This window comes from Heteronotia binoei, chromosome 15, assembly GCF_032191835.1.
Source record: "Heteronotia binoei isolate CCM8104 ecotype False Entrance Well chromosome 15, APGP_CSIRO_Hbin_v1, whole genome shotgun sequence".
NCBI classification, from domain to species: domain Eukaryota; kingdom Metazoa; phylum Chordata; class Lepidosauria; order Squamata; family Gekkonidae; genus Heteronotia; species Heteronotia binoei.
This window is the reverse complement of record NC_083237.1, coordinates 61,079,687-61,107,344: the sequence shown is the minus strand read 5'-3', so window position 1 is coordinate 61,107,344 and position 27,658 is coordinate 61,079,687. Positions and strand designations below refer to the sequence as shown.

The 27,658-nt window shown below is 48.3% G+C and overlaps 1 protein-coding gene across 7 annotated transcripts in view; it reads left to right on the top strand.

Annotated features, from left to right (window-relative positions):
- The first annotated feature begins 6,677 nt into the window (after positions 1-6,677).
- Positions 6,678-27,658, top strand: part of MAPT (microtubule associated protein tau) — a 138,452-nt gene continuing 117,471 nt past the window's right edge. For 3 of the 7 annotated variants that reach the window (XM_060256158.1, XM_060256165.1, XM_060256161.1), the window contains exon 1: positions 6,678-6,700. The gene's annotated coding sequence lies outside the window, so the exon portion shown is untranslated. Of the gene's footprint in view, positions 6,701-14,641; positions 14,814-14,931; positions 14,937-27,658 lie in introns of those variants that run through there. The other 4 variants (XM_060256164.1, XM_060256162.1, XM_060256160.1 and 1 more) reach the window with 4 other exon arrangements.

Sequence of the window (27,658 nt, the reverse complement as noted above, 5' to 3'; positions counted from 1 at the left end):
CTGTTTTAAAGGACACAAACATGACTAACGATTTTTTAAAAAAAAACACACCTTAAAACATGCTTAAAACATTAGTACTTGTTGGTCTTAAAGGTGCTTTCTTTGTATTTTTGCCATAGGATCCAGGAAACTGGGCAAAGGAAGCTCTGGCTCTTTCCTTCCTTCCCCAGGGGACTGGGGGAGAGGAGCCTCAAACAAGGTTTTGCTCTGTAGCTCCTGTGCGATTGAGCAAGGTTGCAAAGCAAGCTGAGATACAGAAGGAAGCAAGAGAGTGGGAGAAGGAAGCAGACAAGAGCCAGCTGCTCGCGGGCCTGATAGGAGCCTTCGGGAGCCTGAATTGGCCCCCAAACCACTTATTTGACTCCCCTGGGTTAGAGAGAACTAATGCAAAGAGTTATGCAATGCCCTCCACAGGAGTGAGAGAAATATTCCTTCCTCATTGTGCCCATAGATAAATTCAGGTGGGTTAGCCAAGTTGGTCTGAAGCAGCACAACAACGCTTGCGTCCAGCGGCACCTTTAAAACCAACATCTGTATCTGACCAAGTGTGCTTGCATATGAAAGCTTATACCACGAATAAAACTTTGTTGACCTTAAAGGTACCACTGGACCCAATTTTTGTCCTGTCCACAGATAAGTTACTGTGAGAGAAGGAAGAGTTTCCTTTGTAGGAAGGAGAAGGGTTGAAAAATGCTCAGCCACAATGATGCAATAAGTAAGCAACACACACATACCGGATTGCTTTTCTTCTTTTACCCAACCTAACGCATTCTACTTCCCCATCTGTACTTCGATGACCAAGGGCAAACATTCTCGAAGAACTAGTAAAACACTAGAGGTCCACAATAAAAGAGTAAGTGACATGAACTCAAGCCCTCAGCATCAAGCCACCAGGAATGAAAAGGATTTGAACTTTCCCCCCGTTTCTTTTTCTTGGTCTGGTGCTAGAATTTTTACTGGACATTTAAAAGACATTAGGGTTTGTAGAATCTTTCGGGCTCAAGTGCCGTGTTCTACTGGAGAAAGCAGAACACGGCACTTGAGCCCGAAAGATTCTACAAACCCTAATGATGTTACCAGCCGTGAAAACCTGAAATCTTTGATTTAAAAGACAGTTTTGAAAAGGCCTTGTTCAGCTACTCATCCTGTATTTTAGGGCTGGGACAGGCTGCACATTTTTAAAGTGATGACAAAAAGAAAAAAAAGGGCTATTAACAAGATATCCTGCAATTTGTATGCTGGATAAGAATCATGGAGTCTAAGCTTATCAACAACTATTATCTGCAGCAACTCTTTAGGAAGTGTCTACGATCAGGCAGCGTATCTCTCAATGCTGGAGGAAGGAAGACCTTTGTGCCTTGGTTAAAGTTTCCCAAAGACATCTCTGACTCGTGACTGTGGGAAAGACAATGCTGCTATAGAGAGCGCATTAGGGCCAACTCAGTAGGGAAGAGCTTGCTATTCATGCAAAGGATTGGGGTGGGGGGAAACCTAGAGGAGAGGACTAACAACAGCTTTCGAGGTAGCTAAATGGAACCTCTCAGAGGCAGTATATCTTTGAATACTACAAGCTGGAGACCAAAAAAAAAACAACCAACAACAGTGGAAAGATGTTACCTTCTTGCCCCATCTGGGAGATTCTAAAGAACAAAAATGCTTAACTAAAGAATCCTTGGTCTTACATTAAGTTCTGTCCACCTTCCCTCTGCTTTCTTTCCTGGGAAGCCTCTTAGATTCTGGCACTCCAGGCAACAGCATCCAACCAGAATTGGGGAGCATTTGACGCGGAAAGTCAGTGTTTGATATATATTTTTTTTATCCCACAGAGGGCCTCAAGGCAGTCTGATCCTCACACCAAGCCTATGAAATACAATATGCTGAGAAAGAATGACTGGGCCAACGTCATCTGGCAAGTTTCATAGCAGAGCAGGGATTCCAACTCATGTTGTCCAGACCCTAGGCCAGGGGTGGCCAAACTGTGGCTTGGGAGCCACATGTGGCTCTTTCACACATATTGTGTGGCTCTTAAAGCCCCCTCCACCCTGCTTGGTGAAGGCATCTGTCTCTTTAAATTGCATCTCCAAGCCAAGCCATCCGGTGGCTTGGAGAATGCATTTAAAGTCAAAGTTGCTTTCTTTCCACCTCTACCTCGCCCCCCCCCCCCCCCCGATTTGCAGTTCTCAAACATCTGACATTCATGTTTTGTGGCTCTCAAAACCTTACGCTCATATCACGCAGCTCTCAAAAATCTGACTTTCATTCCATGTGGCTCTTACATTAAGCAAGTTTGGCTACCCCTGCCCCAGGCTAACATTCCATCACATCACTCAGACCTCAAATCAGCACAAACCAAAAACTATACAGTGCCCTTTCTCCACAGAAGGAAGTACAGTATAGCCCATTCAGAACACATCATTCAAATCTGCATTTGCTAAGGTATTCGATGTTTCTGCCTCTGTTATCTGGGTTAAAGATTTAGGGCACAGAGATTATGGACTTCTGATAAAGATATCAAGAACCTGGGTGTGCCATGACCTAATCCAACACTCTATTGTATTGTAATTTCCTGCCCCAGGTAACAGTGGTTAGCCTGTGTTTTTTGAAATGAAGTGACTTTAAATTAATGCAATTTGTTTGAAGCTAAAGCTATACTGAGTGATCACAGTTTTCAGAAATGTGGTAAACAAACTACTTTTAAATAAACCACTACACATATATGAACATATGAAGCTGCCTTATACTGAATCAGACCCTCGGTCCATCAAAGTCAGTATTGTCTACTCAGACTGGCAGCGGCTCTCCAGGGTCTCAAGCTGAGGTTTTTCACACCTATTTGCCTGGACCCTTTTTTGGAGATGCCGGGGATTGAACCTGGGACCTTCTGCTTCCCAAGCAGATGCTCTACCACTGAGCCACTGTCCCTTCCGTGACCAGCAGTGGCTCTTCAGGGTCTTCAGTTGAGGTTTTTCACGCCTACTTGCCTGGACCCTTTTGAGTTGGAGATGCCGGGGATTGAACCTGGGACCTTCTGCTTCCCAAGCAGATGCTCTGCCACTGAGCCACCGTCCCTCCAATGACCTTGGCAGGTCTCTCTTAAAGAACCAGCATGATGTAGCAGTTAAGAGCAGCATCCAGCCAACCCAAGCTCAAAGCTACAAATTCCATTAATGCTCACTGGGTGGCCTTGAGCCAGTCACCTTTTTGCTCTAACCTACCTTACAGGGTTGTTGTTGCGAAGATTAAACAGAGAAAGTTTCCGTGTGCATAATAAAAGTAGTCCCCTGTGCAAGCACCAGTCATTTTTGACTCTGGGGTGACGTCGCATCACGACGTTTTCACGGCAGACTTTTTACGGGGTGGCTTGCCGCTGCCTTCCCCAGTCATCTACACTTTCCGACAGCTTTAAGACAAACAACGTTTTACTGCATATAAGCTTTTGTGTGCATGCACACTCATGACTTCGTTAGCCACTTTGGAGCCCTGCTGGGGACAAAAGCAGGCTCGGGAGCAATGTTCCCTCTAAGCTGTGGACTCTTGTGAGCAAAAATTCTACTTTGTGAGCTACAGGCATTAAAGTTGTGAGCTGCTGCATAAATTAGTTAGTTCTGGGGCCATTTTTCCTGAGCTGAGACAAAAAGGTGTGAGCTGGAAGCTAAGAAATTGTAAGCTAGATCACACTAACTCACCTTAGAGGGAACATTGCTCGGGAGCCACATGGGGCTCTTTCACACCTATCGTGTGGCTCTTGGAAGCCCCCACCGCCTCATCGGGTGGCTCGGAGAAGGCATTTGTGTCTTTAAATCACTTATCCAAGCCAAGTCAGCCAGCGCCTTGGAAAAGTGCATTTAAAGTTGCTTTCTTTCTACCTCTCCCTTCCTGCGCCTCTCAAACATTTGACGGTCATGTCTTGTGGATCTGAAAAAAAGATCTGACATTTATTCCATGTGGCTCTTACACTAAGCAAGTTCGGCCAGCCCTGGCTTAGAGGGAACACTGCACCCCAGTCCCCCGCCCGCCACTCACCTTCCCTTCCCAGCCACGTGCGTGTTGGCTGCTTGCTTCCATCGACCGGCCAAGAAATGCATCACCGGCGCTTGGGACTGTAGGCCCATCCGCTGCCCTTCCTTGCCCGACGAGGTCAGTGGGAGAGGGGCCGTCGCGGAGGAGGCTGCACGCCCGGGGAAGCACACGCGACGATCCCCCCCGCAGCGGCGCCGGCGACGCTTCCTATTAAGGACACGCAAAGAACTCTGGGGAGGAAAGGCCATAGAGAGGCCCCCCGCCGCTACTTCCGGTGCGGAGCGGAACCAGCCTTCCGCCTCATTGTGAAGGGTCACAGAGACGCGAGGGATAGAGCGGTCTCTCCGAGGAGCAGGTCTTAAAGGCGCAGCGCTGTTCTCCCGGGGCCGCAGAATAACAGAGGCGTCCCGCGGGGTAGAGTTGGGTTGCCAATCCCCAGGTGGGAAAATAATCAAATAGGAAACAGCCGTGTACAGATTAGTAAAGGGGGAAAAAACTGCGTAACTGTATGTTGCAATATAAGTGCACAAACGCTCTTTACTTAGATATTGTTCCAGGAACTATATTCAGTATTATATTGCAACTAGGGTTGCCAAGTCCAATTCAAGAAATATCTGGGGACTTTGGGGGTGGAGCCAGGAGACTTTGGGGGTGGAGCCAGGAGACATTAGGGGTGGAGCCAAGATCAAGGCTGTGACAAGCATCATTGAACTCCAAAGGGGAGTTCTGGCCATCACATTTAAAGGGACGGCACACCTTTTCAATTCCTTCCTTCCATAGGAAATAATGAAGGATAGGGGCACCTTCTTTTGGGGCTCATAGAATTGGACCCCCTGGTCCAATCTTTTTGAAACTTGGGGGGGTACTTTGGGGAGAGGCACTAGATGCTATACTGAAAATTTGGTGCCTCTAGCCCAAAAAACAGCCCCCCCCAGAGCCCCAGATACCCACAGATCAATTCTCCATGATTTTCTATGGGAATAAATCTCCATAGGGAATAATAGAGTTCCCAGCAGACATTTCCCTCCCCTCCCCCCGCTTTCTAACGACCCTGAAGCGGGGGGGAGGGCCTCCAAACCGGGGGATCCCCTGCCCCCACCTGGGGATTGGCAAACCTAATTGCAACAATTTAGTTACGCAGTGGGTTTTTTTGCTTTACTAATCCCCAGGGACGGTGGCTCAGTGGTAGAGCATCTGCTTGGGAAGCAGAAGGTCCCAGGTTCAATCCCTGGCATCTCCAAAAAAGGGTCCAGGCAAATAGGTGTGAAAAACCTCAGCTTGAGACCATGGAGAGCCACTGCCAGTCTGAGAAGACAAGACTGACTTTGATGGACCAAAGGTCTGATTCAGTATAAGGTAGCTTCATATGTTCATATGTTCAGGTGGGGCAGGGGATCCCCCGGTTTGGTGCCCCCCCCTTCAGGGTCATCAGAAAGCGAGGAGGGGGGAGAGAAATGTCTGTTGTACACTCCATCATTCCCTAGGGAGACAGACTCCCATAAGGTATAATGGAGAATTGATCGAGGGGGGCGCTGTGTTTTTGAGGCTAGCATCTGGTGCCTCTATCCCAAACACACCCCAAGTTTCAAAAAGATTGGACCAGGGGGTCCAATTCTATGAGCCCCAAAAGAAGGTGTCCCATCATTCATTATTTCCAGTGGAGGGAAGGCATTGAAAAGGTGTGTGGTCCCTTTAAATGTTATGGCCAGATCTCCCTTTGGAGTTCAATGGTGCTTGTCACAACCTTGCTCCTGGCTCCACCCCCCAAAGTCCCCAGCTATTTCCAGCTCTCCCCCCTAGAGCCCCAGTTACCCACATTTCTATGGGAATTGGTCTGGACTGCCCAGCAGACATTTCCCTTCCCCCCCCCCCCGCTTTCTGATGACCCTGAAATGGGGGAAGGGCCTCCAAACCAGGGGATCCCCTGCCCCACCTGGGGATTAGCAACCCTATTCCTTTCTGGTTTGGCACTGGCTCCTTTATGCTCGGGGAGGAGAGTGCAGGCTGGTGGGACAGGCATCGTGACAAGCCAAGAAGGGGAAGGGTCCCCTGGGTACTAACTGCCCAGGACCCTATGAAACCTGGAACCATCCCTGCTTGTGTCTATACGTGGCATTTTTATTTTTGCAGGTTTTGGGTTCATGCAGCCGTTGCCCTTTCCTCTCGAGTACGATGGAAGATAACGCCACCAAGGGAGACTGTCAGTGCATCAATTGTGAGGTTGGTTGTGTCGCTGGCTGCTATGGCAACGGAGGCCATACTGGTACCTTAGGCGGGCAGTTCTGTCACAGACACTTTGTGGAACCTTCGGGGAGTCACTTAACCCTTTGTTTGTCCATCTATACAATGGGGAGAGTGTTGCTTTCAGGCCATCGAGTGGGGGCTCTGTGTTACATTTACTGGGTAACATTGTTCAGCTTAGAACCATAGGGATGTCTGCTTTTTCCGACAAATCATAGCAACCAAGTGCTATATAGCTACTGAGTGGGATCCATATCGCCTGCAGGTTGACGGGTACCCGAAACATCCCAACACCTTGTGAGAGTCTTCCCCGCACACCGAGCAAAGGGATCGTCATCTCCAAGACTGAAATCTGCCAGCGGAGAATTTTTTAAGAGTCTGCAGAGATTTTAAAAGCTAAATCGCAGGAAAAAAAGTCGGCCGAGGAAACTTTGCTAAGGTAAACAAAAGAGACCATGTATCGTTCAGCTCTGACAGTGATTCTGATCCGGAGTTCCGATGATAGTTTATAAGAACAATAATTGGGTATGTGGCATCTTTTAGAATACTGGATTTTAATGTGGCGTTGTGTGAGATTTTCATGTGGTGTGCAAGATTACGACATGGCTATTACTCTGTGAGGAAATGTATGTTGTGTGCTAGGTCTACAAATTCCTTGCTTTTAAGGAGGTTGGTTGTCTAGCTGGCTGGAATGTCACTAGAGGAGAGTGACAAAGATGGTGAGGGGTCTGGATACCAAGGCCTATGAAGAAAGGTTGAAGGAGCTGGGCATGTTTAGCCTGGAGAGGAGGCGGCTGAAAGGTGATAGGATCATATAGAGGATGGGGTGGAATTGTTTTCTGTGGCCCCAGAAGGTAGGACCAGAACCAGTGGGTTGAAATTAAATCAAAAGAGTTTCCGGCTCAACATTAGGAAGAACTTCCTGACCGTTAGAGTGGTTCCTCAGTGGAACAGGCTTCCTCGGTAGGTGGTGGGCTCTCCTTCCTTGGAGGTTTTTAAACAGAGGCTAGATGGCCCTCTGACAGCCATGAAGATCCTGTGAATTTAAGGGGATGTATTTGTGAATTTCCTGCATTGTGCAGGGGGTTGGCCTGGATGTCCCTGGTGGTCCCTTCCAGATCTATGATTCTATGAAAGGAAACATCACTCTAGGAGAGTGATCCAAATAGGCAGCTGTGTTGGTCTGAAGTAGTAGAACAAAATAGGAGTCAGTTGCATCTTTAAGACCAACTTAGTTTTATTCAGAATGTAAGCTTTCTTGTGCATGCACACTTCTTCAGGAATGAGGTACAGTAAGCAGAGACACATATAGCTGGTGGGGTTTGGAATGCCAAGTGGTACAAAGTTAAAATCCAATAGCAGAACAGTAAAATTAACAAATTCGGAAAACCTTTGATCTGGGTTGAATTAGCGTGGGAAACCATAAAACAGTAACATGTCCGAATGTGAGAATGCCTGTTAATTATTCTACTGCTAATAAATCTGGGTCAAAAAGAAGGCATTTCTTTCCAGAAGTTTTTCCTGTCCAACTAATTTACCTTTTAACATGTAACATAAATATATACATCATTCTAGTTTGCCATTAGGAAAAAAATACATTAAAATATAGTAGAAGATGGGTTTCATATATGTTAAATATATATGTCTAGAAGAGTGGTTAAACGTGAGGTGAGTGTAGTTTTCAGGTTGTGATGAAATTCATTCAGGTTTAAAGGTGAGCATTCCCTTGCTGATAGGGCTGCTAGCTCTGGGTTGAGAAATACCTGGATATTAGGAGGGGGGGTGGAATTTAAGGATTTGGGGAAGGGAGGGACATCAGTGGGGTATAATACCATAGAGTTCACCTTTCCACTCCTTCCCCCCAGGTGGGGCAGGGGATACCCTGGTTTGGAGGCCCCTCCCCTGTTTCAAGGTCATCAGAAAGCGGGGGGGGGGGGGGGAGCGAAATGTCTGCTGGGCAGTCCAGACCAATTCCCATAGGATATTATAAATGTGGGTAACTGGGGCTCTAGGGGGGAGAGCTGTTTTTTTAGATAGATGCACCAGATTTTCAGCATAGCATCCAGTGCCTCTCTCCAAAATATGATCCAAGTTTCAAAAATATTGGACCAGGGGGTCCAATTCTATGAGCCCCCAAAGAAGGTGAGTTGGTTTCTGTCACCTGCTGAAGGGTGCAAAGGAACTTAAGTAACTGCAGGCTACGGGCTCTGTTTCCAAAACGGGACACTAAGTTGCATAGAAAGAAAAAGAGGTAGCAAATATTCCATCCCCAAAACTCAATGTTGAAAACCCGTTTTAAATAAAAATTGAACAATGGGAACTTTGAAATCCATGTCCTGAAATATTTTATTTACCTATAGATAGTACTTTGTTTAACAGCGATCAGCAAAAATGTAGGTAGCAACCCCAATATGTGAGTTTACTACTAAACTTATCCCAGATCTTCGTCATATCATTATACATGATATATCTAAGTTAAACAAAGTCTTGTGAGCAAAAATTCTGCTTTGTGAGCTACTGCCATTAAAGTTGTGAGCTATTGTATAAATTAGTTTGCTCTAGGGCCATTTTTACTGAGCTGACAAGAATGTGTGAGCTCACACTAATTCAGCTCAGAGGAATACTGGTCACAGTGACAGAATAGCTTTTTATCAAGAGGTTGTAGCCAAAGCCAAGTGCATGAAAGAGTTCTCTAAAGTAATTCTTGTTTGGCTGATCAAAATGATTTATCTTGTTATCTCATCCATTCACTAATCCACATAAGATTAGCTACTGAAGTTCAAGTTTATGGGGCGCATCCATAAACTTTTCCGTCTGTGGAATGGGATTTTCCTGCCGTCACCCTCTCACTGTAATCCGATGACCCCCACTCCTGTGAGGATAAGAGATCCTGAGGAACAACATGAAGGCTGTGAGGAATGTGGAATACATGGGATTGGCTGGTTTCGTCTGGATTCAAATTTATTGCTGGTGTGAGTGAAGAGCCTCTAGACTGCCTGCTAGCTAACCAGTGTTAACTCCCTGCTCCCTCCCTCCATTTTCACTGGCCACAACCTGAATGTGGCCATGCAAGATTCTACTACATGGTGGTACATTTAGGTTAGCATTTTTTTCCAGTTTGTCTGAGGAAGAGGAGGAAGAAGAGAAGAAGAAGAGTTAAATCTATACCCCACTCGGAGTCTCTTTCCTCTCCCCACAACAGACATCCTGTGAGGCAGGTGGGGAGCTCTGAGAGAGAGCTCTGAGAGAACTGCTCTTGAGAGAACAGCTCTGAGAGCATTATGACTGACCCAAGGTTGAAGATATTGGATTTATATCCCACTACGAAGAGTCTCAGAGCGGCTCACAATCTCCTTTACCTCCCCCCCTACAACAGATACCCTGTGAGGTAGATGAAGATATTGGATTTATATCCCGCCCTCCACTCCAAAGAGTCTCAGAGCGGCTCACAATCTCCTTTACCTTCCTACCCCACAACAGACACCCTGTGAGGTAGATGAAGATATTGTATTTATATCCCGCCCTCCACTCCGAAGAGTCTCAGAGTGGCTCACAATCTCCTTTACCTTCCTACCCCACAACAGACACCCTGTGAGGTAGATGAAGATATTGGATTTATATCCCGCCCTCCACTCCGAAGAGTCTCAGAGCGGCTCACAATCTCCTTTACCTTCCTCCCCCACAACAGACACCCTGTGAGGTAGATGAAGATATTGGATTTATATCCGCCCTTCACTCCGAAGAGTCTCAGAGCGGCTCACAATCTCCTTTCCCTTCCTCCCCCACAACAGACACCCTGTGAGGTAGATGAAGATATTGGATTTATATCCCGCCCTCCACTCCGAAGAGTCTCAGAGCGGCTCACAATCTCCTTTACCTTCCTCCCCCACAACAGACACCCTGTGAGGTAGATGAAGATATTGGATTTATATCCCGCCCTTCACTCCGAAGAGTCTCAGAGCGGCTCACAATCTCCTTTACCTTCTCCCCCCAACAACAGACACCTTGTGAGGTAGGTGGGGCTGAGAGAGCTCTCGCCCTTTCAAGGACAGTTCTGCCAGAGCTATGGCTGACCCAAGGCCATTCCAGCAGGTGCAAGTGGAGGAGTGGGGAATCAAACTCGGTTCTCTCAGATAAGAGTCCACATGCTTAACTACTACACCAAACTGGCACTCTCAATGTATGAATCTCAATGATGAAATGTGCATCTATCACAGGGTTTCCCAGCGTGTTTCCAGTGCGTGCCCTGGTGCCCACGGAAACTTTCCCTGGCACGTGCCAATGTTTTCAGAAAGCGATTGGCCACTGAAGACTTTATTAGTTGCATGAACATTACTTTGGCAGTAGCCGTCACACAGTACAAGGGAGGTAAACTGTGGCAGCCATTTTGTGTCTGGCTCTACTGCCTCTGTGACAGCCATTTTGGGGTTGTGCCCACCATGCTGGGTCAGAATTCCAAAACTGCCCACAGGTTCAAAAGTTTGGGACTCCTGAATCTAGCAGTTTGGGGCATCCCACACAATAGCCCTACTGTTGAGGAGGGAACTGAGTGCTGAGTCTCCTGATGTGAAGTCCCCATTGAGGACATCAGAAAGGGTGGGGCAAAGACGCATTGCTATAGCATCTCCTCACACCAATTTCTTGCCTCAGGACTGCCTGGACAGCTCCACAGTTCATCTTCTTTCCAGGCTTTGAATCTGTCCCCTTTGGACAGCTCCCATGCTAATGAGTCCTTCGAACAAGGCTGAACTTGCTGGGCTGGAAATGGGAAAGTTGACATCAACCCATAGAAAGAGCAAACTAAGGTCTCTCTGGGCTCAAGTCAGTTAATTGTCTATGGTGGAAAACATCTTGTGGGTACATCACCAACAACAGCCCACTCACCAGCTAAGCCATATTAGCTGAAAACACTCAAGAAATTTTATTGGGTTTCTTATCCATTCCTCAGTTGTATATGTGATCTAGGGTCGTGGGACTCTGACCAGCCCTGAGGAAAATCTGGACCATAACTACTCCAGATTATCCTGGTACTAACATAGAAGATGAAACAAATTACTGAACATTACACACACACACCCCTTCTCCCATGAACAAAACTATCCTTTAATCGCTTTCATGTAGCTAATGCTACCTTCATGCTGTTCTGGAAACACAAATATTTTTTTTTAATTTTATAACTTTATTGAGAATAAACAAACGATCTTAACAAAAGAGTTAAACATTCATCTGGGTAATTCTGAGTAATCCCTATACATGAAACATAAAACAAAAAAACAGAGAGTGAAAGTGGATTCAAACAACACGTTAATTATCACTTTTAAATAAAGTAGATTATTATCATAACATAAATTCCTCTTTAACCTAATTTCCCCCCCCCCCCCTTCTTTCCCTTCTGTCTTCCTTTCAATCCATCTGTACAATTTCTTCCATTTATTACTTGCTACTGGTTTCGCCTGCCCTTTCAGAAGTGCTGAAAGTATATCTGCCTCAGCGGCAAAAAGCACTTTCCCCACCAATTCCTCCAAATTTGGGCAATTCCCTTTCTTCAAATATTTGGCTATTAAAATTCTAGCAGCAGTGATAGTATAAATCACCAAATGTTCGTCGTGACATATGCAAATTAGTTCTGCTAATGAGCTCCAGTACCTCTCTTTCCATGACTCCTGGTTGGCATATATGTTTCCAACCTGCTCCTTGAAACTTTTGATGCTGTATCTCATATGATCACCATCTTCAAGTACTTGAAGGGCTGTCATATAGAGGATGGGGTGGAATTGTTTTCTCTGGCCCCAAAAGGTAGGACTAGAACCAACAGATTGAAATTAAATCAAAAGCGTTTCCGGCTCAACATTAGGAAGAACTTCCTGACCGTTCAAGCGGTAACTCAGTGGGACACGCTTCCTCGGGAGGTGGTGGGCTCTCTTTCCTTGGAGTTTTTTAAACAGAGGTATTTGTGAGTTTCCTGCATTGTGCAGGGGATTGGAGGTCCCTTCCAATGCTATGATTCTATGATTCAGTGTACGGGGGGGGGGGGCGGTCCTAATACATCAGAGTGGCCAACGGTAGCTCTCCAGATGTTTTTTGCCTACAACTCCCATCAGCCCCAGCCATTGGTCATGCCATGGGAGTTGTAGGCAAAAAACATCCAGAGAGCTACCACTGGCCACCCTGTAATACATGTTGCCTTTTGCATCTATTCGTATTAATGCATATGCAAGAACTGAGGCTGCTCTCCTATACGCTAGAATCTGGGTGTAATCTCAGGGCGACTTACTTTACCGTAAAGACACGTAGAATCGGGCTGTGAAGCATTATCTAGCGCACATGGCCAGCCATTTCATGCACTGCAGATGGCGAAGTCCATTTTGAACCGTTAAGTACGGTAACCTATTGCAAAAGCCGGCAGGTTGCTCCAGTTTACCCCCAGAGCGTGCTGCTTCTCTTCCCTCCTTTCAAACAGCTCTTTCTTTCCACGCACTCAGTGCAGACTGCTTCAAAAGCGATCATTGTTTAATAAGGACCGTCAGATGGAAATTAGAATGTATATAACAGAGGAAAGCGTTACAGGGTTACCATCTTTTGAAATGCAAAAAAGAGGGCATATTTCCCGACTGACTTCTTTAAACAAATGATGACGTCTATGACAAATCCCCCCCCCCCCCCACCACTATTTAAGATGCGATAACTGCTAGTACTAACTGGGAATATTCCTAACCTCCCGACCCAAAAAGAGGACCTTTCCAGAGCTTGAATTCAGCAGGAGCGCACAGGAGCACAGCTCCTGAACCTCCAGCCAGGTTCTGCATGCAGTGGGGTGTTCTCTCCCCACAGATCCTGGGGCGGAGCTCCTGCACTTCGCCCCCCCCCTACAAAACGACCCCTACGATCTTTCCCTCATTTTATTTTTAAAGAAGAGCCTAAAAGAAGATGGACATACCCACAAAAGAGGAGGCATCCTTTACAAAGAGGGCATCTGACCATTACCCCCCCCCCCCTACTTAGAACAAAACAGGAGTCTAGCTAGCGGCGACCATAAAAGACCAACACAATTCCATTCTCGCTTTCGCACCCAACCTCCTGTCTTAAGAACATCAGAGAAGCTATGCTGGGTCAGGCCAATGGCCCATCCAGTTCAACACTCTGTGTCGCATAAGAACCTAAGAGAAGCCCTGTTGGATCAGGCCAATGGCCCATCCAGTCCAACACGCTGTGTCACATAAGAACATAAGAGAAGCTATGCTGGGTCAGGCCAATGGCCCATCCAGTCCAACACTCTGTGTCACATAAGAACATAAGAGAAGCCATGTTGGATCAGGCCAATGGCCCATCCAGTCCAACACTCTGTGTCACATAAGTACATAAGAGAAGCCCTGTTGGATCAGGCCAGTGGCCCATCCAGTCCAACACTCTGTGTCACAGAAGAACATAAGAGAAGCCCTGTTGGATCAGGCCAATGGCCCATCCAGTCCAACACTCTGTGTCGCATAAGAACATAAGAGAAGCCCTGTTGGATCAGGCCAATGGCCCATCCAGTCCAACACTCTGTGTCGCATAAGAACATAAGAGAAGCCCTGTTGGATCAGGCCAGTGGCCCATCCAGTCCAACACTCTGTGTCACATAAGAACATAAGAGAAGCCATGTTGGATCAGGCCAGTGGCCCATCCAGTCCAACCCTCTGTGTCACATAAGAACATAAGAGAAGCCCTGTTGGATCAGGCCAATGGCCCATCCAGTCCAACACTCTGTGTCGCATAAGAACATAAGAGAAGCCCTGTTGGATCAGGCCAGTGGCCCATCCAGTCCAACACTCTGTGTCACATAAGAACATAAGAGAAGCTATGCTGGATCAGGCCAATGGCTCATCCAGTCCAACACTCTGTGTCACACAGCGGTCCAAAACCCCCAAGCGCCATCCAGAGGTCCACCAGTGGAGCTAGAAGCCCTTCCACCGTGCCCCCCGCCTGCCCCAAGCCCCAGACTACAGAGCATCACTGCCCCAGAGCATCACTGCCCCAGACAGAGAGTTCCAACATTGCATTTTGTTTTTAGCACCCGCAGCAAACAAGCACAGGATCTGCGGGCCGCGCTCCCACGCGCCAGCCTAAGAACACCCCATTTTCCAGGCGGTGGATCCGGGCGGCGCGTCCCTGCGCCTCTCCCGCAGCCGAGCTCGCCTTTTTTTCCCAAAGACAAAGGGACAGGGGTTGGGGAGGGGGTGCCCAGCCTTTGCGCATGCGCCTCCCGCCCTGTAGGGAGGCGTGCGAAAGAGGAGCCGGGCGAGGATCCCGCGCCTGCGCGCCGACGCTGGAGCAAGCCCGGGGAAAAGGAGGGCAGGGCCGTGGTTGGAGCGCGCTTGCAACCAGCGGCGGCTTGCGAAGGTTCCGGAGCTGGCGCGCGCGCCCCCGAGGCTGGCTGGGCGCGCTCCGTCCCCCGCTGCCTCCCCTCGCCTGTCACTCCCCCCTCCTCCTCCTCCCGGCTTTGGTGAGCGAGACTCTCCGGCGAGCTTCTCCCTGCAGCAGCAGCAGCAGCGTTAAAGCCGGCGCGGCGTCAGGTAAGGGAGGCTTGCACGGAGCTCCGGTGCAAGCCGTTCTTCGGCCTGCCAAAGCCGGCTCCCTTCGGAGGCGCTGGGGCTTTTTTTTGCACGGGGAGGAGGGAAGCCGCGCGCAGCGCCCAGGTGCGTGCATTTGCGCCGCGAAGGCGCTCGCCATGGCCGGAGGGGAGGCGTCGCGTTGGCGTTTGCAAAGGCTGGCGCTTGGCGGAACGGTGCTTTTTTTTTTTTTTGCATGGGACCCGGCCGGCTTGCAATCGCTTCGCCTTGTCGCCGCGCCCCTCCCTCCCTCCCTTTTGCAAGAGAGAAGCCCCCCCCCCCCTTGCCAAGGAATTAACGCGCTTGCCCCCTCGCCTCGGGGCGAACGAGGCGTTCCTTGCCTGGCTGTTGGGGGCTCCTTTCCCATCCCTTCCGCGCTGGTGGTTCTTGCAAGGCAAAATCGGGGTGACAGCGGCAGGGGTGTGTCTCCTGGTACCTTAAAGGGGAGGCTGGGCTGCTAGGAGAAGGTGCCCAAAGCTTGCAGCTGAGCCTTTTCTTTTGAAAGAAACTTTATTCTTGATCTATTTAAAATAAGCTGCAACGTTCCGTATGGTTTGAAAGGCAACGTTAACATATTTTTGCCATTTGTGAAGCCTGCCTTTTTTTGCTTTTTGGGGAAGCCTGCCTTCTTCCAAAATGGGAATGGTTGCCGTCTTGTCCCATAAATCCCTTCTGCTTTGCCGGTGTTCCAGATTACCTCTGTCCATTGCTGCACTTGGGTGGGGGGAGGGTGTGGGGGGAGGTTTGCCAGCGAATTTGAAGGATGCCTCTGTCTGCCTGACCCCTTCCCATCCCCGACTGCTTGTAGCCGCCTCCTCCTCTCGGTCTCCTTCCAGGTTTGGGTTCCTGTTTGGAAGGCTGGTTTGGATTGTGGAGGCGATGGTGGAGATGATAGGTTGTTGGTGCTGCAGTAGGTGTGGATCTTGGATAAAAAAAGGATGGGGCTTTCTCCCCCCCCCCCCCGCCTTGCATCTCCGGTGCCATGTTTTGCAGTCCGTGGCATACCTACAATATTGCTTAGAGAATTATGATGGGGGGGGGCGGGACAGACTGTTTAAAAAAGGAATAAGGTCTTTTGCGTGAACAGCTTTTCCTTTTGGAAAATTGAGGATGCGAGGGACTCTGTGTAAGGTTATCGCAAGTCTTCTATCCTGGGAGGTGTGTTGCTTTTGTTGCACGAGGACATTAAATATTATGGCATTTGTGCGATAAATTCCTGGGTGTGACTGCGGAAGGAAGCTGAAGGAGGCTGCAAACGGCTCTTCTCTCTCCTGGACTGGAATTGTCTGACTCGCGTTATTACAGATGTTGACTGCTGTGCACAGAATAAAAGATCTGGCCAGATGTTTCTCTTGGATCTAGAGGTGCAAAATGGAGAGCTTGGTTTTGTTTTCTGGGCTCTGCTTTCTAGAGAATCAACAGCCACAGGAAGGTCCGCTGCATGATTATTCTCTGCTTTCATTGTTTATTCCACTCCCCCTTTTTAAAATGATTTTTCTCGAAGGAAAAAAATGGATCAGTAGAACGGCGGCAGCTGGTCACGCCCCTGCTAGGCTAGAATCCATGGATGCACAGTGCAGTTCTCATTGGGTGAAGACTGTAGTATGCTTCTGTAGTTTTGGGTGGGGATGGAGAGAAAAAATTCCTCTTTTGTCTACCAACAGAATTTGCATTTAAAAAGGTGTTGTGCTGCTGGGGATTAATTTAGAAATGCCCTTTATTCTAGATTTTTTTGCCACAGTTGTCTTTCTTTTTAATGAGATTAAAACTAATAACAGTAATTATGAATAAGCAACTATATTGACGTGATGGTAACATTGATGATTTGTAAGTGAAAGCAATGAGGAAGGATGAGATCATAAAATTTCAGGCTAGAAAGGCCTTCTGGGATCATCTGTTGTTCTTCGACATTTTTAAATAACTGTTGTATGTGCTGTGATCTTTCCTAATCTGTGGTTATAGCTGTACTGTTTAGAGAGAAAACAGACTTGGAATAATTTGGGCTGCTTGATTATAAATATTAAGTAGTATTAAGTATAGTGCTTGTAGGCTGTTTAAACAGCTTCCTATATAGTCCAGCATGCTGTAGGGTGGAAGAGCGGATAAGAGATCCTAGGTTGACTAAAGGAGCCAGTGTACTGTAGCGATTATAGTGTCAGATCTGAGTTCAGATTCTCACTCTGCCATGGGATTCACTGGGTGGCTATGAACCAGTTACTCTTTTGGCCTACTTCACAGGGCTGCGAAGGAAAGGAGAACCATATGCATTTCTCTGAGCTCCTTGGAGGAAAAGTAGAAGGAAAAGGTACTTCAAAGACTCTCCTAATGCATTTGCTGTTGCAGTAATGGTTTGAGTCAGGAACGCCTTGGGTCATACTCCTAGACTTTTATATTCTGCTCTCATTCAGGCATGAATAGAAATCAGGGGTGGCCAATGGTAGCTCTCCAGATGTTTTTTTTGCCTACAACTCCCATCAGCCCCAGCCATTGGCCATGCTGGCTGGGACTGATGGGAGTTGTAGGCAAAAAACATCTGGAGAGCTACCGTTGGCCACCCCTACTCCAGTCTAAACCCATTGTTTCCTGGCAACTACGGTAATTCTGTGTAGGATTACACTTTAAGAAGAAGAAGAGATTGGATTTATACCCCGCCCTTCACTCAGAGTTGTTTACAATCGTTCCCTTCCTCTCCCCACGACACCCTGTGAGGTAGGTGGAGCTGAGAGAGCTCTGAGAGAACAGCTCTGAGAGAATTGTGACTGACCCAAGGTCACCCAGCTGGCTGCATGGGGGAGGAGAGTGGGGAATCAAACCTGGTTCTCCCAGATTAGAGTTTGCATTCTTAACCACAACGCCAAACTGGTTCTCCTACAAGTTAAGTGACCCCCTCTCTGCTTTCGAAATATGGCAGCACTTAATAATTTTCAATTTGCTCAATTATTGGGGTACAAGTAATGATTTTTTTTTAAAAAACCCCACACTTCTTGTGGCATTCTCTATGATCTCACTGGTGGGCATGATTTGCACTTTGTAGTGGGAAAGAATGGCAGAGCAGTATGTAGCCTCAGGGGCATCCAATGAAGCTGGGCAGTAGGTTCAAGACGGATGAAAGGAAATACCACTTTACACAGAGAATGATTAGAATGTGGAATTTGCTGCCAGAGGATGTCGTGATGGCCGCAGGAATAAACAGCTTTTAAAAACGGATTAGATCCATGCAGGGTAGGTCTCTCAGCAGTTACTAGCCAAGATGACTGAGGGGATCCTCCACATTCAGAGGCACTAAACCTCTAAATCCCAAAGCCAGGTGGCCCTGTTGTTGGCCCTCCAGAGGAACTGGTCGGCCCCTGTGGGAGACAGGATGCTGGACTAGGTGGACCATTGGTCTAATCCAGCAGGGCTCCTCCTGCATTCTTATGTAAGTTTTACATTTGTTAAATCTTGTAATTACCCAACGAAAATGCATCTTTTTGAGAAGCAAACTTTGTGCCGCTCAGTTAAGTGTTGGCTGATTCAGGGTTTTGCCTGTGGCACTCCTAAACAGGGCCGGCCCTAGGGTGCGGGGTGCCCCAGGCAGGTTTGCCGTGTCCCTGCCCCCCCCCCCCCGCCTCCAGCCCCCCCCCCCCCCCGTCAAAATGTGCACCGTCTAGGCACTCTCCCAGCCCAGCCTCTGATTACTCCGATCGTCAGAGAGCGGACAGGGAGGGTGCCTGACCAGCGCTCAGTCTCTGTAGCACTCTCCAAGCATCTTCTGCCCCAAAGCGGAGGATGCTCCAAGAATGCTACAGAGAGTGTGTGCTGGCCAGGCACTCTCCCCGCTCGCTCTCTGATGATCGGATTTATCAGAGAGCAGGCAGGGCAGTGCCAGGCCAGTGCAGGCAGGAACATCTGGGCATTTGCCTATTGTGCCGGGCTGGGATGGCTCAATTTGGCACCCTCCCCAGCCCGGCGCTCTAGGAAAATGCCTAATTTGCCTAAGAAGATGAAGAAGATATTGGATTTATATCCCGCCCTCCACTCCGAAGAGTCTCAGAGCAGCTCACAATCTCATTTCCCTTCCTCCCCCACAACAGACACCCTGTGAGGTGGGTGGGGCTGGAGAGGGCTCTCACAGCAGCTGCCCTTTCAAGGACAACCTCTGCCAGAGCTATGGCTGACCCACGGCCATGCTAGCAGGTGCAAGTGGAGGAGTGGGGAATCAAACCCGGTTCTTCCAGATAAGAGTCCGCACCCTTAACCACTACACCAAACTGGCTCTCCTAGTGGGAGAGTGACCCTGCTCCTAAAATAAACCGAGAAAGCCTCCTGTTGACTTCTGCCTTGCTGTCAGTGTGCAGCATTAGTAGGCCATTGCCGGAAATGTCTTATCGAAGACTTCCTTGTAAAAGCTTCACATGGCTCTGACAAGATGTTACATTGGATTGTCCCAGTCTCGCTTTAAAGCAAGATCTCTTCCAGCCTGAAGGAAAGCCCAAAGGAGTAAGGGGGCAAACCCCCTAAAACTTGAGTTGACGTAAATATTGAGTATTTCGCAGCTGGTACATTGTAGTTCCGGTCGCAGAAACTACAGCTGAAGCAGAGTGTTGGGCTATTTCAGGGGTGGTCAAACTGTGGCTCGGGAGCCACATGTGGCTCTTTCACGCTTATTGTGTGGCTCTTGAAGCCCCCACCACCCTGGTGGCCAGCTTGGAAAAGGCACTTCTCTCTTTAAATCACTACTCCAAGCCAGCTGGTGGCTTAGAGAATGCATTTAAAGTTGAAGTTGCTTTCTTTCCACCTTTCCCTCCCTTCTCCCATCTATTTGCCTTCCTTCCGTCCTTCCATACGTCCTTCCTTCCATCCTGTCCTGTTGCTCTCAAACATCTGACGTTCACGTCTTGTGGCTCTCAAACATCTGACGTTCACGTCTTGTGGCTCTCAAACATCTGACGTTCACGTCTTGTGGCTCTCAAACATCCGACGTTCACGTCTTGTGGCTCTCAAACATCTGACGTTCATGTCTTGTGGTTCTCAAACATCTGATGTTTATTCTATGTGCTCTTGTGTAAAGCAAGTTTGGCCATCCCTGGGCTATTTGATATTCTAAAGAACAACAGAAAGAGAAGGCCACCTTTAGAATTCACGGAGAGTATAAAACAAAGCCAAGGTACAGAGGAAATCCCTCTTGGTGCCAGACAGCAAAGAGAAACCGCATATGACTCTGATTTTCTCCCTCACTTTTGCAATGAAATACTTTTTCTTCCAAGCTTGCCAGCCAGCCCAGTGTCTTATTCCTTTGCAGCCTTTGTCTGGGTTGAGAAGTTAAAGAACGGTGCCAGTTCATGGAATGTGTTTCTGAAGCCAGGACCAGCTGCAGCTAATAAATCTACAGTGAGACCCCCTTCACGGGCCCTTTCCCTCCCCAGTGCCCCCCAGTTCTGTGTGCCCATAACTGCAATGTTGCCAGAGAGGTTGCTGCCACAATATGGAAAGTTGAGATTTGTCTTTTCATCTCTGTTGCCACTAGTTACCCTTCTACCACTAGAAGGGTACCACCCTTCTGCCCAGTAGAAAAGAGCAAGAGTCCAGTATCACCTTAAAGATTAACAAAATTTGTGGCAGGGTATGAGCTTTCGTGAGTCACGGCTCGCTTCTTCAGACCTTAACTTTTCTGCACAGTTTTCTCCTCTAAGCCCAGTGCTATCTTGAAAGTTGTCCTGTGACTTTTACCCGAAACCCTGAAGAGATGCTACTTTGAGTAGACAGTACTGACTTTGATAGACCAAGGGTCTGATTCAGCATAGGGCAGCTTTATTTGTTCGTGTGTGTCTCATGCAACTTCTTGCAGCCTGTCTATCTGGCTGTGTGTGTGTGAGAGAGAACGTGGGCATCGGGAGGAAGAGGACCCAGACAGAGCTGACAGAGTCCTCTGCCAGTGCTTGGGTTTTACAAGCATAAGAAAAAAACATGAATATGAACAACTAATCAACTGTATTGTCTATTTAAGGAGCCATATAGATAATAATTTATAGCCGTACACTTATCAACAGTTTGGTGTAGTGGTTAAGTGCACGGACTCTTGTCTGGGAGAACCGGGTTTGATTCCCCGCTCCTCCACTCGCAGCTGCTGGAATGGCCTTGGGTCAGCCACAGCTCTCATAGGAGTCGTCCTTGAAAGGGCAGCTTCTGGGAGAGCTCTCTCAGCCCCACTCACCTCACAGGGGAAGGTAAAGGAGATTGTGAGCCGCTCTGAGATTCAGAGTGGAAGGCGGGATATAAATCCAATACCGTCATCGACATCACAGGAGAAATACAATTAATAGCTTCTGTTCAATAAAGTGTGTGTTATATATCTTTTTCTTCTTGGTGCGGTGAATAGCGACGGTTTCCAACTCCTTAGAGCAAAAGTACTTCTACTGATGCAGTAGAGTTTGAATAAAGTGCTTCAAGCTTCAAAATAATGTAATGGTTGTCGGATGATTTCCCCAGGATGGAGTGGGCATTAGAAGCCTCTGACAAATATGGTTGACTTGTGAACTCGTTTCTTTCTAGTGCTTCTTCAGAGAGGCATAAAATAAGTCCATATAAGCAGCAACATCTCAAGCACCAATCTTCGGAGAAAGTTATCTCCTTGGTATCTGGGTCTTGGCAGATGCTAAGTGATCCTGACTACTCAGTTCAGAAATATCACTTTGTTCAGTTGCAAGGATGAACTGGAATATAAGGAAACCACGTTGGATCAGGCCAATGGCCCATCCAGTCCTACACTCTGTCGCACTGTGGCCAAAACCTCAGGGGCCATCAGGAGGTCCATCAGTGGGGCCAGGACAGGCTAGAAGTCCTCACACTGTTGCCACTCTCAAGCACCAAGAACACAGGGCATCGCTGCCGTAGAGTTCCAGACAGAAAGTCCCAGAGAGAGAACTGAATTCTCCTAAAACATAATGAAACCTGACCTGGATAGCCCAGGCGAGCCTGATCTTGTTAGGTTTTGGAAGCTAAGGCTAACTTCTGGCGTCCCCCCGTGCACTGATAACGTCACTGAGTCACATGCAGGTGCCCAATTCAGCACCCCAGAAAGCTGGCACCCCAAGGCAATTGCCTATTTTGCCTCGTGGCAGGACCGGCTCTGTCCAGAGTCATGATGGAGAGGCAGGCAACGGCAAACCAGTTCTCAGCATCTTTTTGCCTTGAAAACCCTATGGTGTCTCCTTAAGTCAGCTCCGGCTTGATGGCAGAAAATCAAAACGCAGTGACCCTAACACAGTGAAACTTTGATCTCCTTTCACTTAGTTGGATTAAGGGTGATAGGCGGTGAAGTGTCTCTTCTCCCAAAGAAGCAAGGAAAGGTGGGTATTTTCTTTCTATACCATGATTCTGAAGAGCCTCCTCAGCTTCTGTGCTGGTGGCCATGGAGGTGTTTATTACAAGACTATTTCCTTGAAAGAATGGGAATCACCCCTGGAAGAATATGGATAGTCCACCCAGATTCCATGAGGTCCAAGACATTACTGTTCCCTGCAATTATAACAAAATACTCTGGTTGAGTTGAGAAGAAGAAGAGTAGGTTTTTATGCCCTGCTTTTCTTTACTTAGGAAGAGCCCTGTGCGCAGAGTGGTAAAGCTGTAGTACTACAGTCCTAAGCTCTGCTCACGACCTGAGTTCAATCCCCGGTGGAAACTGGGTTTTCAGGTAGCCAGCTCGAGGTTGACTCAGCCTTCCATCCTTCCGGGGTTGGTAAAATGAGACCCCAGCTTGCTGGGGGGAAAGTGTAAAAGACTGAGGAAGGCAATGGCAAACCACCCCGTAAAAAGTCTGCCGTGAAAACGTCGTGAAAGCAGCGTCACCCCAGAGTCAGAAACGGCTGGTGCTGGCACAGGGGACCTTTCCTTTCCTTACCTAAGCAGTCTCGGAATGGCTTACCGTCACCTTTCCCTTCCTTTCCCCACAACAGGCATCTTGGGAGGTAGGTGAGGTAGGGAGAGTTCTGAGAGACCTGTGACTGGCCCGAGGTCACCCAGAAGGCTTCATGAAGAGGAAATCAAACCTGATTCTTCAGATTAGAGTCTGCTGTTCTTAACCACTACGCCAAGCTTCAAGAGTCTTTACAGATGGATTTTATTTATTTATTAAATTCAATGTATTGGCCGCTCTTCCCTAAAAATAGGGCTCAGGGTGGCTTACAACATGCAAATGGACAATGAGTAAGAGTTAAAACAACTTTAGAATAATTCAGTGTCGTGATGCAGATGGGGGTGCCACCACTCTGGAATTAGGGTCTCTTAGGAAGGCCCAGAATGTTAATGCGAGAATTAATTAATTAAATTAAATTAATTCCCGCATTTACATCTGCATAGATGCAGGCCTTCGCTGCATCTATGCAGGCCACCTCAAAAAGGATATTATAGCATTGGAGAAAGTCCAGAAAAGGGCAACTAGAATGATTAAAGGGCTGGAACACTTTCCCTATGAACAAAGGTTGAAACGCTTGGGACTTTTTAGCTTGGAGAAACGTCGACTGCGGGGTGACACGATAGAGGTTTACAAGATAATGCATGGGATGGAGAAAGTAGAGAAAGAAGTACTTGTCTCCCTTTCTTACAATACAAGAACTCGTGGGCATTCGATGAAATTGCTGAGCAGCCAGGTTAAAACGGATAAAAGGAAGTACTTCTCCCAAAGGGTGATTAACATGTGGAATTCACTGCCACAGGAGGTGGTGGCGGCCACAAGCATGGCCATCTTCAAGAGGGGTTTAGATAAAAATATGGAGCACAGGTCCATCAGTGGCTATTAGCCACAGTGTGTGTGTGTGTATAAAATTTTTTGCCACTGTGTGACACAGAGTGTTGGACTGGATGGGGCATTGGCCTGATCCAACATGGCTTCTCTTATGTTCTTCTGTGACACAGAGTGTTGGACTGGAGGGGCCACTGGCCTGATCCAACAGGGCTTCTCTTATGTTCTTATGTGACACAGAGTGTTGGACTGGAGGGGCCACTGGCCTGATCCAACATGGCTTCTCTTATGTTCTTATGTGACACAGAGTGTTGGACTGGATGAGCCACTGGCCTGATCCAACATGGCTTCTCTTATGTTCTTCTGTGACACAGAGTGTTGGACTGGATGGGGCATTGGCCTGATGCAACAGGGCTTCTCTTATATTTTTATGTGGCACAGAGTGTTGGACTGGAGGGGCCACTGGCCTGATCCAACAGGGCTTCTCTTATATTCTTATGTGGCACAGAGTGTTGGACTGGAGGGGCCACTGGCCTGATCCAACATGGCTTCTCTTATGTTCTTCTGTGACACAGAGTGTTGGACTGGAGGGGCCATTGGCCTGATCCAACATGGCTTCTCTTATGTTCGCTTGATGCATTCCGCTTTTCAGTAGCTCACTGTTCATGAGCAGTGATGCTGCCACCACTCTGGAATTAGGGTCCCTTGGGAAGGCCCAGAGTCCCCTCCTAAGCCCTTGTTTTGGCCAAGAAAACAGGCGTGTAGACCAGGCAGAGTAACAAAGAACAAAAAGGTTTATTTTAAACAGGAAAATCAATAAAGGGGGAATGAAAGATAAGGTGCTTTAAAACTATAGTAACGTGGGTGAAGGGAAATAAAGTCCCTAACGTGACTGAACTTAGGTGTCCCTTGTCTGTTAGGCCCCAGGCCTTGGCCTGCTCACTCTCTCCCTCAGAGTGAGGCTCTTCCTCCTTAACAGCAGCCGTCCTGCCTGCTTGGCCTCTCAGGAGGAAAGAACAGTGTTTTGCCTCCTGAGACAGCTTTTAAACTATTCCCCTCAGAGCCTACTTGGATGCCGATTGGCTGAAACTAGCACCGAGCATTCTGGGGATTGTAGGCTGTCTCTTCCTACCGAGACACAGGCCTCACGGGCTCCCTAGGCCCACACTAGACCTCTCTCGCACAGCACAACACAGATCGTGACATTCAGCACTAACAGGAAAACAATATGACATCAAACGGCGGACAGTAGGGTTGCCAAGTCCAAATCAAGACATATCTGAGGACTTTGGGGGTGGAGCCAGGAGACTTTGGGGGTGGAGCCAGGAGACATTAGAGGTGGAGCCAAGATCAAGGCTGTGACAAGCATCATTGAACTCCAAAGGGAGTTCTGGCCATCAATTTAAAGGGACGGCACACCTTTTCAATGCCTTCCTTCTGTAGGAAATAATGAAGGATAGGGGCAGCTTCTTTTGGGGTTCATAGAATTGGACCCCCTGGTCCAATCTTTTTGAAACTTGGGGGATATTTTGGGGAGAGGCACTAGATGCTCTACTGAAAATTTGGTGCCTCTACCCCAAAAAACAGCCCCCCCCCAGAGCCCCAGATACCCGCAGATCAATTCATGATTTTCTATGGGAATAAATCTCCATAGGGAATAATAGAGTTCCCAGCAGACATTCCCCCCCCCCCGCTTTCTGATGACCCTGAAGCGGGGGGAGGGCCTCCAAACCGGGGGATCCCCTGCCCCCACCTGGGGATTGGCAACCCTAGCGGACAGAATTAATATAACTCAACCAGCTCCTGGATGACAGGGATATAAAAGATGGGAGGTTGGGGGGAGGGGTGTGTGAGAGTGCCGGACCATGGCTGTCCTCAACCAAATGCCTGGAGGAACATCCTTGCCTTGCAAGCTCTATAGAAAGAACAACTCCCGTGGGGCATGGATTTTCTCAGGCAGAGCATTCCAACAGGCAGGGGCCAGAGCCAAAAAGGCCCTAGCCCTAGTTGAGGACAGCTGGACTTCCCTTGGGCTGGGGGACCATCAAAAGGTTGTTATTGCTCAAGTGTAGCACTCTTCCGGGGTGTACTGAGAGAGGCAATCCCAAAGGTGTGAGGGTCCCTGACCGTTAAGGGCCTTAAATGCTAGAACCCAGAACCTTGAATCAGATTCGGTGCTCCACCGGAAGCCAGTGCAGCTCGCACAGCACGGGTTGAATGTGTGCAGTCCAAGGGGTCCCCATAAGGATCCGTGCAGCTGCATTCTGGACCAGTTGGAGCAAGGGTAGGCTTGTGTAGAGCAAATTATAGTAGTCTATCCTAGAGGGGACAGTTGCATGGATTACTGTGGCTAAATCGGGGTGAGACAGGTAGGGAGCCAGTTGCCTAACCTGGTGTAGTTGAAAAAATTCCAGCTTGGCAACTTTTGCATCCTGGGCCTCCATAGACAAGGTGGCATCCAGGATCACGCCCGAGCTCTTGATGGTAGGAGCTGGTGTAAAGGCCATGCCATCAAGAAGATGATGATATTGGATTTATATCCCGCTCTCCACTCCGAATCTCAGAGTGACTCACAATCTCCTTTATCTTCCTCCCCCACAACAGACACCCTGTGAGGTGGGTGGGGCTGGAGAGGGCTCTCACAGCAGCTGCCCTTTCAAGGACAACCTCTGCCAGAGCTATGGCTGACCCAAGGCCATGCTAGCAGCTGCAAGTGGAGGAGTGGGGAATCAAACCCGGTTCTCCCAGATAAGAGTCTGCACACTTAACCACGACACCAAACTGGCTCTCAAGGACTGGGAGTTGGCAATTCAACCTCGGCTCCCCACTGCCCCAGCCAGAGAATCTATCTTACCTGGATTCAGTTTCAGCCAACTGTGCTTTCACCTAACAACCATGGCCTCCAAAGCCTTGGCTAGATTCAAGGGAATTTTGGTTGGCTGCCCATCAACAGAAATAGCTGGGTGTCATGGGCATATTGGTGACACCCAAGCCCAAAACTCCACTCCAGCTGGGCACATGTAGCTGTTAAAGAGCATCGGAGAGAGGCGTGTCCCCTGGGGAACACCACATTCTAGTGGGTACCTGAGGACACTGCCGCCCCCCCCGCCCCCCAGCAGCACCCTCTGTCCCCGCTGGGGAGAAATGAGGTAAGCCATTTATGGAAGAATGATGGAGAATATAGGCGGTTTATTTTGCCAACAGTCAAACTAATGTGGAGGATCCAGAGTCTTCTGCCTGGACATTTTCAGAGGAAAGCACTCATTGGGACCTGCCAGCCAAACATAGTTCCTCCCTCTTATGGGGAAAGCCCAGGTCGTACACAGAATCTTTAAGGCGAAGAACAAATTCTTGTAGATTATATCGCTCTCTATATTCTCTGAGGCCAAATGAAGAAGCATGAATCATCCTGTCTGGTGCCAAATGAGGCAGACAACCGCAGATGGTATGGAGGCTTGGTTCATCAGCAACCTTCTTTATTTGCTGTGTTGACCACATGTTTGAGCAGGTCGCTAAAACCAGGCCAGATAGTACAGTGTTTAAATCCCACACTATTGCTGCCGTATGCTGTGGTAAACCATTATTGTTGCTTGGCCCCTGGAGGGCTCCTATCAGCCCCCCCCCCCCCCCGAGCAACTGGTTGTCATCTGCTTCCTTCTACCTCTCTTCTTTCTGCATAACAGCTTGCTTTGCAAGGCTTGCTCAATCGCACAGGAGCTACAGAGCAAAATCTCTGTCCTCTTCATTGGCTGAGGCTCCTCTGATAGGGAGGAGGGAGAGTTTGCTTTGCCAGGCTCTCTCAATTGCCCAGCAGAGGTACTGAGCCAAGCCCCTCTTCCTTCTACTGGCTGAGGCTCCTTCCCTCCTGGTCCCCTGGAGAAGGAAGGAAAGAAAGAGCCCGAGGTTCCTTTGCCCAGATCCCTGGATCCCATGGGAGAAATACAAAGAAAACACCTTTAAGACCAACGAGTGCTAATGTTTTAAGCATGTTTTACGGGCTTTAAAAAAAAAAAAACCTTTGTGTTTGTCTTTGTTCTATACAGGGGTGGCCAACGGTAGCTCTCCAGATGTTTTTTGCCCCATGGCTGGG